The 13,218-nt window shown below is 35.9% G+C and overlaps 1 protein-coding gene, 1 long non-coding RNA gene and 1 pseudogene across 5 annotated transcripts in view; 2 read left to right on the top strand and 1 right to left on the bottom strand.

The window, feature by feature from the left end:
- The window catches only part of LOC120416358 (uncharacterized), a 221,116-nt gene that overhangs the window by 35,802 nt on the left and 172,096 nt on the right, over positions 1-13,218 (top strand). The gene's annotated exons all lie outside the window — the stretch shown is intronic.
- Positions 1,387-3,268, bottom strand: LOC120416361 (uncharacterized). The gene is made up of 3 exons (XR_008212246.1): positions 3,080-3,268; positions 1,675-2,560; positions 1,387-1,616 (listed from the first exon to the last, which is right to left on the bottom strand). It is a non-coding gene; the product is annotated as an uncharacterized LOC120416361 (long non-coding RNA).
- LOC120416360 (26S proteasome non-ATPase regulatory subunit 7-like) lies at positions 3,617-4,604 on the top strand (annotated as a pseudogene).

The following is a 13,218-nucleotide window of genomic DNA, read 5'->3' as shown; positions in this document are numbered from 1 at the left end:
CAAAAATGTCGAAAAATTTAATTTACAGGCCACGGTATCAATATATTTATGAATAAAGTGTTTCAAAATGCATTAAACACCTGACCAGTTGTTTTGCAATCATTAATTTCCAAGATTTCTTAATATTAAAGTTTTTGCGTTGTAATTTCATAAAAGTTCAAAATATGTTTAAACGAGCCCAAACATAATAAATAAAAAATTTAGATTGATATCACTTGATTAGACTTCTATATCCATTGAAATTTTGATGTTTTTTGGAAAACATATTTCTTTGCCCACTGTTTTTTCGGACCTATTTCGAAAAGAGGGGTGACAGAAATTTTGAAAAATATTCGCAACGGCCATAGTAAAATAAAAAAAAACTCAAATTCGAGTTGAAATTAGAAAAAAAAAATATGGGGAAAAAATCAACTCGTCGTTGTTGTTACATCTTGTCGCTCCCCGAGCAGACGGAAATAACTTGGGAAGGTCAGTTTTTGATATTGTGAGAAGATCAAAATCCGTTATTGGGATGATCGGATTAGTTGTTAAAATAACAAATTTCCATAACAAAGATTTGTTCGAAAAATAACTCAAATCGTTATTGCTCTGTTATTGCAATAACATACTAATAACATAGAATCCAGAACAATAGAATAACAAGGTTTGTTATTCTGAGCGGTGGATGGGGAGCACCCAAATAACAAAAACTGTTATTTATATGGATTGATTGCATAACAAAAAGTGTTATTATTTTATCACATAGAAATTTGAATCTGAAAAAAAATGTCAAAATAATGCTAATGCTGATATCAAAATATGTTTTGAAAAAGGTATCTTTGATACACATTTCGCAATTTTTTTATTGATTTTTAACTTTTTAGTGTGTTGGTTGAAAGCTTAAAACTGTACTGACTTACCGTCAAATTTGGTCCTAGTTGATGTTCAACCTAAAAATTAAAAAAAATGATCACAAAGTGTCATATTCTTTCAAAAGAAAACAATTAATGCACTTATCTAAAGATGTTCGTGTTGGTGATATCCATCTCCACAGATAAAATCTGATAATATTCTTCAGGCGGCGTTTGTAACTCTTTTGAAAATCGCTTTTCTGAAAAAGTTGAAAATAATTAGGATTACTCATTTGAAAACAACCTACTCTCTTCAGCAAAAAAATAACTCCAAATTACACAGAAAAAAATGTTCCTGTAAATTGACATTATTTAAAGTTTCATGATAAATGACTTTCATTGTAAATATTCGAATTGAAAATCCTTTGAAATCGTGTAAATTTCCAATGAATCTAATGTAAATTTGAACAAACCAATTTTGTTTTGCTCTGTTCAATCTAGAATTCGATGTTGTTTTCGAATACTAGATTCAACGGAGCAATTTCACCACTTAAGAACCCTATAGGTGATGTTAACACTTTTTAATACATTTTCACTTAAAAAAATACTCACGTTCTTTAACTTGAACACACTGCGCAGGTTGGTCAGTTCTAGTTTGAAACTTTTCGGCCAACCATCTTTAACGAGTCGACGATTCCCGTCCCTTGGTACGTCTTCGCCTAAGTACGGTCGCTCGCCGATGTTGACAGCCTCGATGGGGCCTGCACGTTGACCAGATTGCTGGATCTGAAGAGAAAATTTGAGACCTTTAATAAAAAAAATCAGGATTTCAAAATTCACTTACTTTTTATCACAATAGTTTCACGGATGCACCATCTTCTGGTCGCTCGGATTCACCGGCTCGTGCTGTTTGTCCTCGGAGGAGAACCACTTCGGACACATCCCGCATCAGAACCGGAACTCGGACGAGTCCGGTTGCTTTGAATGCAGGTGCAGCACGCACATCGACCTGCTAACATACAACTTGTAGCACTTTTCACTGCGAACGCGTTGCGGCTGGCCCGGTTTAGAACGAACCTACACACCAATTTCTCATTACTGAATTCAGTTAAACTTACTGAAATCTGCACTACTGAAATTTTCAGTAAATGAAAACTTGCTGAAATTTCAGCAAACTTTGACAGCTCCATACAAATTTTTACTAAAGTTCAGCGAAAAACTAACTGAAAATTTCAGTAGTGCAGTTTTCAGTAAATATTAACTGAAAACGAACATCAGAATTTGCTGTGTACGACCTCAGCTTGACCACGATCGATTTCGGTTCTTCATGTTCCTCGTCCTCTTTTCCTCCTCCTTCTCCTCGTCCAACTTTCGCACCCACTTCCTGATCGCATGTACCCGCCAGGAAACTCGTTTACGTCCCGTCCACCGTTCTATCCACCTCCACCACGCTGCTCACCGTAAATCCTTTCACGTCCTGCGAGTCCGCCTCCTCGATGGGCGCCAGAACCGCTCAAAACCGAAACCGCAAGTCCTAGATGTCATTGTTCGGCAGCTCGGCATCTATGCTGACAGAAGAGGCTCTAAATTACAACAGCATCATGCTGGCCTTCATCCAGCGCTCCTTCAACTGCTCCAGCTGGTTGATAATGTTGCAGGAATTAGTCATTCTGATAGCAGTTGCGGGGAATCCCAAAAGTTGCTCACAGCACGATGTTTATTATGAAGTTCTGGAAAAGATTAAATTTCAATGATGATGCTTATTTACATGTTGATAAACAAATACGTTTCGAAAATGTAAAAATACTTTTTGGTATAATGTCAAGGATACAAGTATTCACGACTAATCAAAATGAGTAGACTAAACGCTGAACAAACTCGTTGTGAAATAGAATCTCTGGAACAAACACTCTGCATTTTCAAGGAACAGGTGCCCGAAACAACGCCAAGTGATGCAAGCAGTAGAACAAATTGTAAACTCAAGAAAATAAATATTCCAACAAACAACAAGCTTACCTTTTAAGATTAATAATCCTATTAATTGGATCACAAACAAAAAAATGCGAAACACAACAGCGCAGTTTTGACTTGTTTTGTTTTGGTTGCCTTGACATTTCATCCGCCGCCACAGCCGCCGCCGAGCCGGCGGCGCCGTCGCTTGACAGTGGATGTTGACAACGAGGGGTTTTGAAGCATGGTTTAAAAAATAATCACTGTTGCCTAATTAAAGGCAAAAAACAATAGCTTACCTTTCAATCAAAACTCCCGATCGGATCGAGAAACTCAGCTTCTGTAGCTTTGATTGAGGCGGTGGACTCCTCCGCCGACGATTCAATCACCTCTCGGTGAATGTAAACAAAACACACACACACAATGGCACGACGGCACAAAAAAACACAGCCTACTGCGACAACTCGCTCAGCTGCTGTCGCTGCTGCTGCTTTTGCGACGCGCGCAGACTGAATGTAAACATACGTATACTGTTTGGTGGAACTAAGTAATGTTGTGCGTTATTACTCACATAATTTTTTTTTCAATGTAGCATTAATTTATACTGTTTAAAAATAATGAGCATAAAAGTGTGTAAGCATAAGAAGTTTTTTTCGAAGGTTTGTTTTTGGATTGTAAATAACCAATTTTGGAGTATACTCCAAAATGGGTAAAAGAGTCCCTTTGTGTTACTGTATCTGTAAAATCTGTAAAAGTGTAATAAAATATCTGTAAGAATTTTCAGACATCCCCTAAATCCTACCCTGATTTGAAGGGACAAGGTGACAGACGTTTGACAGTAAAACCTAAACTGAAAAATCTCAATCATCATCCGAATTCCGAACCTCAGATTTACCGGTTGCAAAATAAAAATTGTTCGCACGAATTTGAGGCAAAACCCCGCCGGAATCTTTGAGAACCTGTTCCGCCTGACCGAGGAAGCTAACCCGCAACCAAGATGCTTTCGGAAACGAGCGCCGCGAAGGTGATTGTGCACCCGCTGGTGCTGCTGAGCGTGGTGGACCACTTTAAACGGAAGCTGCTCGGCTGCTGGAAGGCCAAGGGCGTGCTGGACGTGTCCAACAGCTTTGTGGTCCCCTTCGACGGGGACGACAAGGACAAATCGGTGTGGTTCCTGGACCACGACTACCTGGAGCACACGTATGGTATTTTCAAAAAGGTGAACGTCCGCGAACGGCTGGTACCAAACGGGCCCGAAGCTGAGCCAGAACGACATCTCCATCAATGAGCTGATCCGGCGCTACTACTCGGTGCTCGTCTTAATCGATGCCAAGCCGAATGACCTGGGTCTGCCGACGGAGGTTTATATCGCGGTGGAGGAGGCGCATGACGATGGCAGTCCCACGTCGAAGACCTTTGAGCACGTACCGAGCGAAACTGGGCGGAGAAAGTGGAAGAGGACCGTCGGAAATTTGACGCAGAAGATCACCAGCCAGCGGACTGAAGTTCAAAGTTGCGCAAAATCAAGAACTACCTGCTGAAGGTCGGCATCGGGCAGCAGCCGGTGAACCACCAGATCGTGTACCAGCTGCAGGACATCCTGAACCTGCTGCCGGACCTTGCCCAGGAGGATTTTACCGATACACAGTAAGTGAAGATGAACGGTAAGGAGAAGGAGAAAGATGGTAGGGACGGCGAGAAGGAGGAAAAGGAGAAGAAGTAGGGGGAGAGAGAACTCCAATGAACATTGACATAGGGTGTGAGCGAGATAAACTCAAAGTTTACATTTGTTTTTAGGACCTAATAAAATAAGTCTACATTTTACCATATTTGCGTTTTCTTTTACCGATAAACCAGGATTATTTATTAGGCAGCATTTTCAGCAAATGTTTTTAATATTACCATGAGCGGTGATATTTGACAGCGATACTTTTAGTGGATATAATTAAGGCACAAATATGTACTAAAAAGTTGAAAAATCGATGCCTCTGTACTCTATTGCACTAAGCTTGCTGGTTTTTCCGAGGGTTTTCCGTCTAGTTAGTATAAGAGAGCACAGGGGAATCTAAATTTTAAAATTCCACGTTAACAAAAATTTGTCCCGCCCGTGTGGATCAATCGGACCGCGCACTGGACTCACAATCCAGAGGTCACTGGTTCGAATCCCGCGGCGGGCGCTCTAAAATTCTTTGTGTAAATATGGGTATTCGGCGCCGTCGCTCCGTGCCATACTTTCAAACACTTAGGAGCCCAGGGCGGCGAAGTCCTTGTAGTTAAAAAGGAAGACACTAGTGGTTGGTACTAGCAATGGTGGCCGACAGCTATAAAGTCAACTTCGTTTTCGTTAACAAAAATATTATAAAATATATTATTGATTTGCACATTCTGATACCTTTAAATGTAAATTTTGGCAAATTAAAGATTCAGTCCCAATTTTGATACAAAAAATATATAATATTATTTTTCTGTTATGGTTTTGTTTCGACCTCCTGACCGGGAAGCTAATGGTTTGAGCTTGACTTTTTATGGACATTAGTAGAAATTTTCTCTTCTTCAACAGTTGCAGAACCGAAAAATATCAAACTCATTACAGTTCATGTTATTGTGTAATAATATGAAAAACATAACTTAAACTGTTATTATCGTCTTATTCCTAATTTTCAATGGAATATCAGACAAATAACAGTTCCTGTTATTATGCAATGAAATGGAAAAACATAACTTAAATTGTTATTATCATCTTATTTCAAGTTTCAGATGAAATATCATACCAATAACAGTTCCTGTTATTATGGAATTAAATGGAAAAACATAACTAAAACTGTTATTATTATCTTATTTCACAATTCCAATTGAATACCCTCCCAATAACATTTTTTGTTAAAATAACAGAAACTGTTATTATTTTTTCTTCCAAAAATTATTTGCAAGAATATTCAATAACAGTTTCTGTTATTTTAACAAAATCTGTTATTGAAATGACATGAATTTTGTTATTACCGTCTGCCCGGGTCGCGCATGTTGGCCAAAATTGAGTCAAGAACACAATTTTGTGCAGCTCCCAATGCCGCAACTTTTGACCTTCAAACCAGAGATATGCAATAAAAATCGAATTTTTATTCGTTGTCACTTTTCATATGAATGAAATTTTAATCTTGTCGTGCTATCTTGACACAGCCTGAAAATTGATGTAAGTGGACAACTGGTCAAAGGGATTTCAGGTCAGAACGCGTTTGACACACGTACATGCTCGACTACCGTGAACATTTGTAATTTTTAATTCGGGACTCCGGCAACCAAATTCAACCAAACTTTGGGTCAATACATAGAATGGTCAACCAAACAAAACGTGTTTGTTATTGTTTACATTGCGTTCTCTTGTTGTTGTTTATTCAATGTAAAACATTTAAAAAAGATAGAACGACAACGTCGCACTGACTGATAAAAAACTACAAATTAGGTTAAAGAATAAAGAATATTGATTCCATAAGTCACATATTTTCAACTTTATCCCCCATGTCACATCGCAATCTGCAAAGTGCCGTCAGCTTTACGACTTAATTTCACTAATCGGACTTCATACACGACACACCTCCTGCCATCACCAGGCCAAACAACCAACATCCGTGCCAGTCTGCTCCCCAAGAGCTGCGACAAAATGACACACGCATGCACGTCCACCCGCCTCGCCCCGTCGAAAAGCTCCCAGCAGCGATCCACCCCTAAAGCACGCAAATTCAAGCCTCCCGCGTCGCCACCGCCGAAAGCTCCTCTTCCTTTAATTTAATGTTTTAAATTTAAAAAGCAATAAATCAACGTGATTTATTACTGTAAACGCCAGCCGGCAGAATCCGCCCGCGCGGCAAACGGCAAAAGCGCGGCAATGGTGGCAACACATGTCGGGGCTAACATTTCAAAAGGGCACAACGGAGCTAGTTTTGCCTATTTTAACATTTCTTGAAGCATCTTTTTCCACAAGTTACGCTCCTTCCGTATGTGTTGTATCTGCATCGTTACTTCGTTGGTCGGCCAAGACTCCACGGAGGACGAAACCGCCACCGCGAACGGAGGAGGTTCATAAAGTTCCACGAAGGGGCACGAGGTGAGCTTTTGAAGTCAAAAGCGAAAAACAAACACCACCAAGATGGTGCATCTTGGAAGGGGTGGGAAAAGAGGGACCCTGCAGGGGACTAATTTCTATGTTTGTTTTTCTTTTCTGAATATATATTTTCAGATTATATTCAAAATTCGTTGAAATTATACCAATATTACTATTTTCTATGTTATGAGTTTAAATTAATTTGAAATAACGCTTAAAATTAGTGGTTTAAAAAAACATTCTGTCAACATAGCTATTTAGAAACCTAAAATATGATTGATATTATGATAGTTTCTAAACAATCAAGCCTTCGGAAATTTAGTTTCGAGTAGGAATCTCGCAATCGAGAACGCCAAGGCAATGTTGTAGAGCGAATAATTTGATTTTTATTTTATTATGATAGTTTGGCAAAATTTTAAAGGCAAATTAAGATTAAAAATGACATATATTTTGAAAAATTATTATATTTTTGATAGAGTGATCCCAAATACTTTTCTTCTGAATATTGTACATTTTCAAATGAAGATATCTAAAAAATAAAGAGTTTTTCAGCATGTATATCATTCAATTCAACCTGGTGCGTTCATTTTGGCTTGCGTTATCAGCTTGATATTTTAATTTTAAAATAAAATATTTGTTTGCATAATATTAAATTATCACTTTTCGCTTATTTTTTTAAAGAAAATTCAGCTAATTTTCGCTTAATTTTGCGATTCAATAAAACAATCAATTTGTAAGAAAATGAAAAGAAAAAATATAGCAAATATGTGAATAAAAACAGCCCATACATCCAATTGAAATGTGATCAAAAACAAACTTATGGGAAATTGGACGAGCTTTCCGGTAAAAATATTTACGAGATAGAAAAACCAAGTCTGTCATATAGAAATTGCCAAAAACCATCAAAAACTCCATTTTTATTTTTAAAACCGCTGTAACTTCACAAGGAATGGACTTAGGAAAATGGTCAATATCGAGACTTTTATGTAAAATTGTCTGGAGAATCGACTCTCGAGTTCGGGTTTTGAAAATTTTGACGTTTAGAACACTTTTCAAAAAAAAAAAAAACAGTTTCAGTAAATGATTTTTGTATTTTATAAGGTGAGTTGCTCCAGCCTGCATTTTCGTGAGTCTTTTTGTAACATTTTAGGCAATTTTCACAAAATTTTTGAACGAAAAAAAAATCGTGGGCTCACCTTCAAATTTGACTTTTAAACTTAAAAATAAAAAAATCTCATTAAAGTGGAATGTTTTTTTCTTTCAGTGTATTTTTTTCGGAAAGCTCGTCAAATTTCCTACAAGTTTGTCTTTGACCACTTTTTGATACGATGCAACGGCTTCGAGATACAGTAATTTTTAAATTGCAAAATACAAAAATATTTAAAACACTTACGCCCTTCGCAAATGTCATTATCGAGTGTAACTGGCTCCATATACACAAAAATGACTTATATATGCCTAGGATAACATGTCTACAAAGTTTCATTGAAATCGGAGAGTGTCGAGAAAAAAGAACCTAAAAAAATCCTGTTTTGGGCTGGAATTGCTCTTTATTTGACTGAAAGTCGAGTGAAGTAGATGAAGAGTTCTTAAAAAATAGTTTTGAATAAATTTCCCTTACGTTGAAATCAATTTTAATTTTTATTAAATAATTTCTGAAACATTTTGAATTATTGAGAAATTTACCTGTTTTTTTTTTCGTCGAAGATTGGTTCTTTAGCTTATGGTTGTTTGTTTTTTAAAACTATCAGGAAAAAAACACATAAAATGCAGTACTTTATTCCAGAAAACTGTAGAAAATCCAACTTTTTCTCGAAATCATGCAACTTAGCCTAATGCGCGAGAAAAGTTTTCCTTGCACTAAGATGGTCTAACGTGAAATGCTGATTTTTTAAGGCTTATTTTTGAAAGTAATGAGGCATAATATAATTTAAATGTGATAATAGGAAAGGTGTTAAACTTCATTTATTATCATAAAAAAATTAATTACAGATGAATCTTACAACAAATTTAAAGCAAAATCAACATTTTTTACATAAAATTAATCCGCATGTCAAAGATGTTGAATTGTTTTTTTTTTTAGTATTGAGCTTTGAATCAAAAGTACAAAAATTAATTTATTTATTCAAATTAATTAAATTCAAATTTTTACTTAGACAAAAATAAAACATAAAGAACAGCTCTGTTAAGTTTCATAATTCTGTTGAAGAAGAGGATGTTAAAAATACTTATATGCAAAGAAAAAAACATTATTTTCTCTATTTGTAATCTTTTTAAGATTTTTTGAAATGTAATAAGGCTTGTACAAATTTTATTTAAAGTTTTTTGTCTCAAAGTTGGCCAGAAAAATCAAAGGGCAAAGCTTTTTTTTTAAACTTTAAAAATTCAATGTAAATTTAAGTACAGTCAGCTGAAATCAATTTAAATTGCGTTTCCCTACGTTTAGAATCACTTTTAGCCCCCTCGACCCAGGCCAGAGCCGAGGGGCAGAAACTTTGAAAAATATTTAACGACTTTTAGTAACTTGTTTAATCGGCTTAAAGAGTACTTTGGAATTTTACCTAAAGAGCAATTCTTCTAAGCAAGAGCAATTTTTTGGAATATTTATTTTTTTTATCTGATTACCATTAGTTTGTTCCTAAATATTTCTCGAGAACGATTATTGGAATCGATTTGGTTTCTTTGGCACAGCAGTATTTTTAACGTCAGGTAGACCAATTGTCTGTCAATCAAAAGAATTCATTAAAAAAATATTTTGAAAGTGTCAATTTTTCGCAATTTTTTCGTATTTTGTTTTATTACAATTCATTACTGTACGACAAAATTGATTAAAAATTCATTTTCAATTTACCGTTTTGCCATCTTCACCTTACTGAGGAAAGCTATCCCAAGTAACATTTTTTTTCCAGGAGTTCTACAAGAGCTCTTCAAGATAGCTACAGCATAGCAGTTTGGACCGCGGTAGGATAAAATTCTCTTCAAAACATCTTCAGGAGTTTGGAAGAGTATTTGAAGAGAGTTTTATCCTACCGCGGTCCCAACTGCTATGCTGTAACTATCTTGAAGAGCTCTTGTAGAACTCCTGGAAAAAAAAATGTTACTTGGGATAAAATCACTCGAAGAATGAACTTCTTAATTTGACCCCCTAGACCCACCATCACGTATACATATCGACTCAGAATCAAATTCTGAGCAAATGTCTGTGTGTGTGGGTGTATGTGTGTATGTGATTGAGAGAAGTTTAGCAAAGTACTTCAAAAGTTATGCTTAAAACCGATTTTGACAAAAGTCCGGAAGATTGTAAAAATTGTATAAAGAATTTATTTAAAAAAATGGTTTTATCTGGAATAATTTTGTTTGATACTTTTTGTGATTTAAGAATTGGCTTGGTAAATACAGTCCAGCCTCGATTATCTGAAGCCTCGTTTCGATCATCTCAAGGTTTGTATGTAGAGGGTGACGATTCTCGAGATTTTCAATTTCCCGGGAATCGAGAGTATAGTTTGGACATTTCCCGGGAATTCCCGGGACCCGGGAGTTTTTTTTTACTATGCCAATAGTGCCAAAAATTCAAAATGAAAAGTAATAAATTTGTTTGTTTTCAATGAATTCAATTACAATTAGTTCATACTAATTCTATAAAACGTTAATTTAAGTAGCATCATTATTTTGAGGAACTTTATAAAACCTTTTGATTTTTTTTCTGAATCTGCAAATAAAAAATCGTTTCTTGAGCATTTTAAGGCTCAAAATTGTAGTTTAAAATATTTACAAATCTTTATTCGCACTAATGATTTTTTTTTAATTTGCACAAATTTTTATTAGATTTTTGTAAAAAAATAACTAATACAGCTTATGTTTCATTTCCCAGTATCAGAAATTCAGCAATATGATAACAGTGACTCAAAACAGATATATCGCTCAAAGCTTACTCAAAATAGTTTGGAGTTTGCGATCGGATTTGCTTTGATTATTTATTAAACAGCTTAAAATCAATGTTATCAAAAATGTTTTGCAATTTTGTTGTTGTAGCACAACCTCAATGGCGCATTTGAGCGAAATTTCCAACTTGCCAAATACGAGAGGTGGCAACACTGGTTGCGTGGTTCGGTCGTCTCTTTCGATACGCGATTTTAGAATCCGTTTTTTTCCTGTGTGAAAAGACAAATTAATTCGAGAAAAGTGGTTAAAATGATTCGCGCGACCAACAAGATTGTGTAAATGATGAAGTTTTTTAAAAATCTGAAACGAATTCTTGTGTTTTTAAATTAAGACAAACATCATTTTTCGCCGCGACAAGATGGCGGCTTAACGATGAAGTCGGGCTTTGCCTTTCGCCGGGTATTTGTGCTGTGGTAGTGTGATAGTATTGGTGTGCAGTGTGGGGAAGGAAAATGTCTAGTGTGTCGGAAAACAAATTACGAGACTGAAGAGGAAAAAGAGAGATGATCCGCCAAAATGGCGGTGATTATTGTAGTGATGCAGTGATGTTGTTATCTTGTGAAAATCATCGAAACTGCAAATAAATTTTCGGCTCTGGTATCGAGTGAGACTCTTCGGAAGGTCGAAGGGCTAGATTCATTTTCCTGCTTGTTGGCCGTTGCCGTTGCCACCATCTCACCTGAAGCAACCGAAGCTGAATTTGGTGAGTTCGTTTCATGTTGTTTACTTAGCGAGTGTGTGACTGTGTGAGTGAGATTGGGATGAACGGAAGAAGTTGCGGCAGTGTTTGACATTTGTGGATCATGTGGATCGTAAACGTTCCACAGAAGTGTTGCCATATGGCGCAAATGTAACCCTGCTGCAGACTTTTTAGAATTAAAATGAAATGTGTGTTTTGAAGAATGCTTAAGGTTGTAGTAGTTTACATTTAATCGCGCGCGCTTTTCTGTACGGTGTTAAATAACTTTCCATTAAGCTTCGAACTTCTAAGCAGTAATTTCAATTTGTTTCGGGTTTTTGTTTTTTTTTTTGCGATCGATAATTTTAATTAAGTTTAATTGCAGATTATGAGTCTCGAATTTCATTTTCCGAAAACAAACATATATATAAAAAATGTGCAAAAACGGAAAAACAATCTTTCCGCAGCCGGCTGCCTAAGATTAGCTATTTCAAATCATTTAAAACTTGAAAAATAAAAAAACGAAACGGTCTTACCATCAGCATGTACATGAAATTTCCGTGAAATCTACGTCGGTCTTTTGTTCGATATAATATGATTCTCGCTTAAAACATATCAAAACAATAATTATTTCCTCTGTTTTTCAAAAATAAATTTAAAGACATTAAACATAAAATAAAAACCCTATAATAGTTCATAAACAAGCCCAACCGAAATGTAGCAAACATCAGTAATCTCCTAGGTATAAAAATGTTTTCTACGAATGTAATAAAAATTACACAATAAATAGTCATTTTCACTCTACAGCCGGCTGTTAGAGTTTAATTTTCAAATGGTAATGCAGGTACTGCTCAATACACAATCAGTTAAAAACTTATGACACACCCGCAATACCTGTCAAGGTATATCCTAGGGTCTTACCTTTCTACTAACATTGAGTCCAAAACCTCCCTACAAACATCTATACCACTAAGGTGACGCAGGGATCCTTGCGCACTTTAGATAGTTGTTTACTAACATTCCTTCCGTTCCCCAAAGGATAGCTTGGACCCGGCGAGGACCCCCTTATGCCCTGGGCTGTATTACACACTCATCAAAAGATGAAGACATGGTATCTCCCGTGTTGGATTATTGTTCCGGATGAGGGTCTAACACAACCACACCAAACAGTGGGATAAGCGTTGTGGAGCCATCCGTGGATAGGGCGTCCTAAAATGCTAATGCTAATGCTAATGCTAATGATAACAGTGACTCAAAACAACAAATTAAACTGTTTTTTTTTGTAATTTTTAAAGGTAACCGAAATATTCATTGAAGAAATATTTCTGTTATCAGGAAAACCCAAATATTCACAAAAATAGATTATGAGGATTGAAATTCTCGATAGGAAATCGAAGTAAACTTGAAAAAGCTTGTCACTCTTAGAAATAACTTAAAAAAATAATATTTGAAAATAAAATATTTGATATCATTTCTGGGTGCAACTGCTTAATATTCTTTAAAGTAAATTTTGGGCTCCACATTTTTTTTTGGCTTCTCTAAATAATAGTTATTGGAATTTTTGACAAGTTAAAATTTACGCTTTCTGAATAAGAAGATTAGAGAAGCATTGGTTTATTCGAACTTGAACATCAAACATTGAACATACAATGTTCTAAACAATTTTGAATTTTTCAAATATTTTTATGATAAGTTTATATAATTTTGCTTCGATGTTT

This window comes from Culex pipiens, chromosome 2 (genome assembly GCF_016801865.2).
Source record: "Culex pipiens pallens isolate TS chromosome 2, TS_CPP_V2, whole genome shotgun sequence".
Taxonomy (NCBI): Eukaryota; Metazoa; Arthropoda; class Insecta; order Diptera; family Culicidae; genus Culex; species Culex pipiens.
Note: the sequence above shows the minus strand (reverse complement) of the source record. Positions and strands in the feature narration are given on the sequence as shown.